Source organism: Phoxinus phoxinus (genome assembly GCF_949152265.1).
Source record: "Phoxinus phoxinus genome assembly, chromosome: 9".
Taxonomy (NCBI): Eukaryota; Metazoa; Chordata; class Actinopteri; order Cypriniformes; family Leuciscidae; genus Phoxinus; species Phoxinus phoxinus.
Genome location: NC_136884.1, coordinates 34,809,058 through 34,817,328, shown reverse-complemented (window position 1 = coordinate 34,817,328; position 8,271 = coordinate 34,809,058). Strand labels below are relative to the sequence as shown.

Sequence of the window (8,271 nt, the reverse complement as noted above, 5' to 3'; positions counted from 1 at the left end):
ATTTGAAAGCATAATTCAGGGATTCAGAGACAGGTGGGGCTTCCCACAATGTGGAGGAGCTATTGATGGCACTCACATTGGGATTTTGGCTCCACCTGTTAGCTCTGCAGACTACTACAACCGGAAAGGTTTCTACTCTGTTATTCTGCAAGGTGTGGTTGACAACCGACTTATGTTCTGGGACATTAATGTGGGATGGCCGGGCAAGGTTCATGATGCAAGAGTTTTTGCCAATTCATCCTTGTTTGAGAGGGGTCAGAGTAATACACTGTTCCCTCGGATAACAGAGAGGTTTGAAGGAGTAGATGTGCCAGTGGTGATTTTGGGGGATGCTGCATATCCATTACTGCCATGGTTGATGAAACCATATCCAGAAAATCAACAAACAACCCCTGCACAGGCCACCTTCAACAACCGTCTCAGCAAGGCACGGATGACTGTGGAAAGGGCATTTGGCCTCCTGAAAGGAAGGTGGAGATGCTTAAAGCTGCCGTCGGCAAGTCTGGCAGATTGAGTGGACTTAGACAAAATTTTGAATGTTTACAACTCTCATGCCCCTCCCCCACTACCAACGAGCACCCGCCCATCGTCAGTGCGTGTGTACCTGATTTTCTGTGAACGCGTCCGTCTCTTCAGCATCGATCAACACCATAGACTCGGAGGTAGGCTGCCCTGGCTAATCTATCCAGATAGCAATAACCGAGGAATTGGAAGCTTGTTATTAGATTTTCTCTCTGCCATCACGCTTCGTACAATCTTCAGGCGAACTTCAGGCGTGTCATGAGTATGTGATATTGTAACGTCCGCGTCTGCGCGAGGGAGGGGGATCTGTGATTTGTGCACGACCTGTGATTGACAGTCAGATCTCACACCCCCCTGCGCTGATTAGACCCGATGAACCGGGAGCGGTGGATTTTTGCAAAACAAAATAACACGCTCCAGGTGGAGTTAGAAGCTCGGGTTTTTTCTAAAACCACCTTATTTATGTTGTTCTGTCGGATTATAGTGTCAATTTCACTGAATTTGATCAAAAAAATGTTGCCGACGGCAGCTTTAATGAAGAGGTGTGATTGCCGCATAGACAACATAAACACTATTATCAGCGCATGTTGCGTTTTGCTAAATTTTTGTCAAGTAAATGGTGAGGAATGTGAGGAGATTGCCACAGAAGAGGAAAATGTGAACAGTGAATGGAATCCTCATAATACAGCTACTAGCTTAAATGCCACCAGAGATGCATTGTGTTCATATTTCTCAAATTTGTAGAGAGATAGTGTATATTTTTGGAGGATGGTTTTCATTACATACTTCTGTGTCATGCCGCTACTACATTCAGTGCATGTATATTTATTGTACTTATTGGTTTACTATGACTTATTTTTGTGCTGTTGTCAATAAAGTCATATTGTTCATTTCAAGAACAGTGCAGGAGTTATTTGCGAATAACACACAAAACATAAGATGATGCCGGAAAAAGTTTTAATCATAAACTCAGGAGCACTTGTTGTGGAAATTTATCAATATTCAAAAACCTGGATGAAGGAGACAAAGTCGATTCTCAAAAGATTAAACAAAGTATTTTATTTCTTGCAAGAAATAGGCGTTCAACATACAGACAGTGTCTAAGTATGAGAAGGCCCATGGCATTCTCACGCAGAGAGTATCTGACATGAGAAGGCAAAGGCCAGTCCCCTTTGCTAAGATTATATACCCCCAACATATCCTGTGTAAAAATCCTTTGTTACCTTAAATGGAGATGTCTTAGCTCATTATCTCATGTCCAACCCAAATTCTAACTGGTCTGAGCAACGTCATGTCTGCAAAAGTTTCCTGTTGTTTGCTGCTGCTCTTGTTCACACATCTTGTCTATCTTTAGTTCGATCAAAGCTGCGCACATATTTTCACACATAGTCTTCAGTGAACTATGAACATTTGAACAGTGAACATTTTGTTCCTTCAATCTTGTTCTAACTTAAACATTTCTAAAAAGCTTAGTTTTTATATCTTTAATAATGTGCTTTTGATTATATTCCTTTAAATGCTTATGAGTAAAAATGAATCTTCATCGTTAATAAAAGTTGTACCCATCTAAAAGTAAAAGAAACATATCTAAATGTAAAATTTCCATAACAATCCCCCATATGTTCATTCAAAGAACATACACACATTTTTACATTTACTCTTCCATAATCATAGTAATTCACAACAGGTAAATTTTCCCATGGTTACTTAATTTCCTAGTCAAACTCATGTTCGCTCTTGTTCTCATAATCCTCATCATCATCAGCCACTAACACCTTAACTTCGTCCTCTGGTGCTCTACTTATCACTGTTGTGTATTCCCCTGGACTCATTCTCATACTCATCATTGTTACAGTCACTGCCTTAGCCGTGATTCTAGAAATACAATTCATTAAAACATGGAATCATTAAAAGAAAAATCAAAATGAAAATCCGATTGGCATAATGGTACTTATTAACAATTTCGTCCACCCCTGCAGGCCCAAGAACCAATTATCTAGTGAAAATTACATTTCATCTGGAGTGGCTATGGCCATTTTCATGTGTTCTATTATGTCTGATACATTTCGATAGACGTCAGTCAAATTAAAACAAGAGGTTCTTAACATTTTGCATATTTTCAAATAAACCTCCTACATCTAAAAGTCCTGGATAACAGCACCCCATCCATTTCTTAGGAAGGGTGTGCACATACTGTTCAAGCTGTTCTCTCTCCGAGGTCATCGTCGTCACCTGGACATGTGATATTTGTACCATTAGATGTTATACATTTGTTATTATTCATGATTATCGTGGTTTTACAGTGTGCTGTACCAGCCATTATTGCCCCTTGTTGGGTCCCTAATTTACATAAACATACGTCGCCTAATTGTCGTTTCACTGCCCATACATTGTCAAAGTCTCTAGTACTGTGTTCTGATGGGTTCTGGCATTTGACTTTCTTTGGAGATATTGATTTGATTTCTATAGAATTTTCACATTCAGTAATTTCTACATAGTACATGGAATTAACCCTATTAATTCTCCTAAATTTTCAGTGATTTCTTCTAATTCCAAAAACTCTGATTACCTCCGTACACATATTGCCCTTGACATGGATCCTTACAAAAATACATGGTCTTACCCCATTTTCCCTTTGTCATTTTCACCTCTATATGCTATCATCTCGTGCTAGGCTTACAGCCACACTAATTAAGAGGATAAGATTTAGTGACCTATTGCCACACATTACAACCTTGTCAGGCGAGAAAATGTTCTTGTTTGAACGATATCAGTCCCGTTTCTCGATGTATTTTTGGTCTCAGGGCAGGTCTAGTTGATATGATCAGACAGGTTATTTCAATGCCCACGCCGTTAAAGTTCCACAAAGTCCTTGATACAGTTCTGACCACTCCTGAAATTGCACAATCGTCTCTTACTATTGATTCGTCTGCTCTCCAGTGACGGTGGTTTTCAAATTGGTAACCTACGGGATGACACGTCTCTGGTTAGTCTGATCTCTGTTTGGCACTCGTTAGCTTTGAGTGGGATTCTTCTTCCGTTGCAGCTAGCCGCATGAGCTGATGCTTCTCGACTTTCACCGCATTTTGAGTTGTCAGCAAAACCTGGAATGGTCCCTGTCACCTTTTCGCCTTCCAATGCTTTCGTCTCAGATCCTTTATCAACACGAACTCTCCTCGGAAGCTGTGCAGGGCCGTCTCAGCTGGCTCTGGAACTGCTGCCTGGACCTGTTTTGAGATATCACAGAACACCTTATCCAGCTCAACACAATATTGCAACATGTCATGCTCACAAATAGTGGTGTCAGGCAATGTTCGAGGATTTCGTGCCTCCCAGTCCATCTGAGGTGGGCGAGCAAACAGAATCTCAAATGATGAGAGCTGTGCGCGTCCCCTCTTTCTCATTCTCATGTAAGTTAGTTCCTCCCGCTTCCGGATGTACCCAGGAATGTTTCAACTGCTGAAATTGCACTGTTTACAAAATGTGAACCATTGCCACTTAATAATTTTTCAGGATTTGAAATTCCCATGGTGGGATAATTTCTTGTAGGAATAGTTTTGCCATTCCTTTTTTAATCTGCCTTTGTTGTTGGCATGGCTTCTACCCATTCTGAAAACATGTCGACTGCCACTACGCAGTATTTCTTTTTGTCAGATTTTGATAATTCAATATAATCGAGCATTACATTTGAGAATGGTCTCTGCGACCTGGGATGCCCCCCTGTCTCATTGCCTGACCCTTCCCCACATTGTTAGTCCCACAAATCAAACATCTGCTGCAAAAATCTGCTGCCACTGTGGAAAAAAAACTTTGGTAAATCAGTTATTTTGCATAATAGTAAACATCTCCATTTGTTTCTGGGGCCCCATTGTCCATTATCATAGGCGGAAGCGTGTTGTTGCATCGCTTCTGTCACCTAGTTCCTCATTCAGCCGTATTGCTATGGTTATCTGAACAGGAAGTCGAGCTACAGCCTTCGCTGCTAAACTCTGACACCCTGTTTTCCTTAGAAACGTCATCACTACCCGAAGTATGAGCCTGGCACTTACAAACTGCCACTTCCTTTTTAGTGGATACTGCATTTTATTTTTGGTCTATAGTCGGATTTGGTCTTTATTTGAATCGGCTCACAATCTGCAATCAGACATCATTTTTTTATCAGTAGCCCATAAACATTTTGGAAACTCTCTCCAACCCGTCTGTTATGACAGGGAGTTGTGTTAAACTCAGTCTGTTTAGTTTCACTTCCTCATCCAACACGTGACTGCTCTCAAACTTCTGTTTTATGACATGGCTATTTTTGGTACCTTCATTTTGGCAGATCATTCTTTTTTTTTGATCTATTATGACCCAGTCGGTCAGTTCATGGCACCTGGCCATGAAGGGACCCGCGTCACGCCATTCAGCCTTCACTGGTTTGGCCAGTGATATATGGCTTGTGCATTTTCCATGTCATAAAACACTGTCTGTTTGTCAGTCAATTTCACATTCAAAACACCATTGGTCAGTCCAATACACATAGTCAGTCGTCACAATTTCTATGTCAACATTATCAATGTCAACATTAAATCATCGCTGCGCATATTCATCATCATGATCAGTGCTTACATGAGAAGTGCAATGTAAATCTGAGTCTCTCATAGATTCAGAAGATGGCAACACTCTGTCATGAGCCGCTTTGTGGTCAGACATGTGTCAGAAATTTGCCATTCATATACAAACAGAGAAAAATCCTCTGTGCTTTCAGTTTCATGCGTCATTCTCATGTCAGCTGATAAGCCCTGATCACCACAGTAAACAAAAACACCCTACTTACAAAGTAAATCCCTTCGCATTAAATTCACTGGGCATAACTTAGTAATTAAAAAACAATGCTTAATTTTTTATTCTATTTTTCCCCTTCAATTAAACACTCAAGTGTTTTCGAATATTGTTCTATGACCACATGACCAGTTGCACTTCTGGAAGAAGTCGTCTTCCCAGATAGTGGAACTGGTTTTTCAAACTTTGTCGCTTTAATTACCAAATTGGAAGCTCCCGTGTCAAGCAGAAATAGTAAAGATACGTCATTAACAGTCATTTCTATCAAGGGTAAAGAAATATGAGTCTTATAGAAAACCCTAGCAAGCAAGTCTTCATTGCATAGAGCAGAAATCAGAAAATAAAGGTAAATTATACTCATCTGCTGGAGAGACAGGAACCCCGTCGCTCACCCCCTCCTCCTCCTTTCAATCCGCCTGACTCCCGCCTTCGCCGTGTGGGCATTCATCACGCCAATGTCTTTTTCATCCACAATGAAAACATTTGTCTGGATCATAGGGCTCTTTGCGTTGTTGTTGAAATGGTTGACAGTTTCGTCCTTTTCCACGACCACGACCACGTCCTCTGCCTCTTCCTCTGCCATTGTCTCTCTGGTTCTGTTGGTGATGGGTGGAGTCGTTGTTGCCCATATACACACCTTGCATTGTCACCAGGGCCAACATGAGGTCTTTGTCTTGCTTGGCTGCGTTGATTTTTCGCTGCACTTTCATGATGTCTTGCGTGTTGTCTCATTTCTACTGTGGAGGCCAGTTGCCATCCGACACAGCTCTTTTGAATTGCTTTTGAAATGTCACTGTCCAATCCATCCCAGAACAAAGTCTTTACCTTCATTTTCTGGAGGGCTGCAGAGTGGTGGCATGGTTCTTTGTGTGGTGCGTTAGGAACTGCGTGATCCCATCCTTCTGCGGCTGCTGGAATCTGGTTAGGATTGCGAGGAGGTGGAAGATGAGCCGGATACATCCTGTCCTCCTATCTTATTCTCACAAAACAAAAACAAACAAAAAAAACAATGCCATAATAGGGAGAAGAAGAAACAATGTCAGACGTCATTTTTCAAAGATATGTCATTTTTAAGATTGCATAATGCGTTTCTCTATGTGTCTTGTCTTTCCTCTTGACAACGTGAGTAGACCAATTTTGCTTTTGTTTTTGTCAAATGTGACATGCTTAAACCCCCATTGAACCCATATTGCTCTTTTAAATACGGCACATATTCATGATACCAAATTCCTATTGCTTTGTCCATTATTTTTTATGAACCCTTCGAGAAATCAACCTGTTCTCCATCCTTCTTTTTTGAATTTCCGTTACCCATTTTTACTTAGACAATTTTGTTTGTTCAATTTCCCTATATTAATTAATTTTATTAATCCATATTTGCGTATTTTTATTTATTATTTTATTACTTTATATTTACCTATAAATTTTCCTCTTTCCTTCTTCTTAATCAACAGTATTTATATTTGCGTATTTAAATATTTTCCCCCGCGTGGTCACCACGCACTATATTTACTGTGTTAATTCTTCTCTCAGCGTGGCCACCACGACATGCCTAAATTCGTCAATCTAGGACTTTCAAAATTGCCTGTCTCCGTCGATGCAGGTCTTTCCCAAACAAGTGCCTCCTCTAATGTCCGAACCTTCGAACGAGCACCTTGTCTGGTGTTTGAGAAATTTTCTATCAGACCTATTCTCAAAACTCTGGCCCTTTTAGAGAAGAATTAACACATGGCATTTGAGAACTTACTTTTAGGCTTATTCTCAAACCCTGTTTGGAAACGCTTATTCCAAAACTCTGACCCTTTTAGAAAAAATATTCAATACGCAAATAATTTTCTTATCCACCATGTGAATAATTTAAATTTTCTCTCACCGTCTTGTGAGTCTCACTGTCTGTGAGTTCTTTAATTGCGTCCACCTAGGTCGTCGTGAGGAGTTGAACAATTCTCTTTCCTCAAGTTTGAGGATATTGAGCCGTAGAGTGTTCTCTCGGGATGGCCAGTCAACTGTTCCCCTCACGACGATCATCGGTTTTGCAATCGCATCCTCGTCGCCATTTGTTGTGGAAATTTATCAATATTCAAAAACCTGGATGAAGGAGACAAAGTCGATTCTCAAAAGATTAAACAAAGTATTTTATTTCTTGCAAGAAATAGGCGTTCAACATACAGACAGTGTCTAAGTATGAGAAGGCCCATGGCATTCTCACGCAGAGAGTATCTGACATGAGAAGGCAAAGGCCAGTCCCCTTTGCTAAGATTATATACCCCCAACATATCCTGTGTAAAAATCCTTTGTTACCTTAAATGGAGATGTCTTAGCTCATTATCTCATGTCCAACCCAAATTCTAACTGGTCTGAGCAACGTCATGTCTGCAAAAGTTTCCTGTTGTTTGCTGCTGCTCTTGTTCACACATCTTGTCTATCTTTAGTTCGATCAAAGCTGCGCACATATTTTCACACATAGTCTTCAGTGAACTATGAACATTTGAACAGTGAACATTTTGTTCCTTCAATCTTGTTCTAACTTAAACATTTCTAAAAAGCTTAGTTTTTATATCTTTAATAATGTGCTTTTGATTATATTCCTTTAAATGCTTATGAGTAAAAATGAATCTTCATCGTTAATAAAAGTTGTACCCATCTAAAAGTAAAAGAAACATATCTAAATGTAAAATTTCCATAACACACTTCTCACAGAAAAAAAAAACAGTACTTCACAAAACACGACCATGTGGAGTGGTGAAACAAAATAGGCTACCTAGTGTGTGTGGTGTATAATTTATGGAAGTGTGTGGTATATATTGTAGAGGTTTGAGGTAGAATTATAAAGTGTAGAGGTTTGAGGTAGTGCATAGTGTTAGGTTAAAGTGCTTAGTAAATATATGCTACAGGAAATTAAACAACTTTTGGTCATATTTACCTATT

At 40.0% G+C, this 8,271-nt stretch overlaps 1 long non-coding RNA gene across 1 annotated transcript; it reads right to left on the bottom strand.

Annotated features, from left to right (window-relative positions):
• Positions 1–1,561: 1,561 nt before the first annotated feature.
• On the bottom strand, positions 1,562–8,025 carry LOC307004123. Its single transcript, XR_013798920.1, has 2 exons — positions 7,217–8,025; positions 1,562–6,316 (listed from the first exon to the last, which is right to left on the bottom strand). It is a non-coding gene; the product is annotated as an uncharacterized lncRNA (long non-coding RNA).
• Between the last annotated feature and the right edge of the window lie 246 nt (positions 8,026–8,271).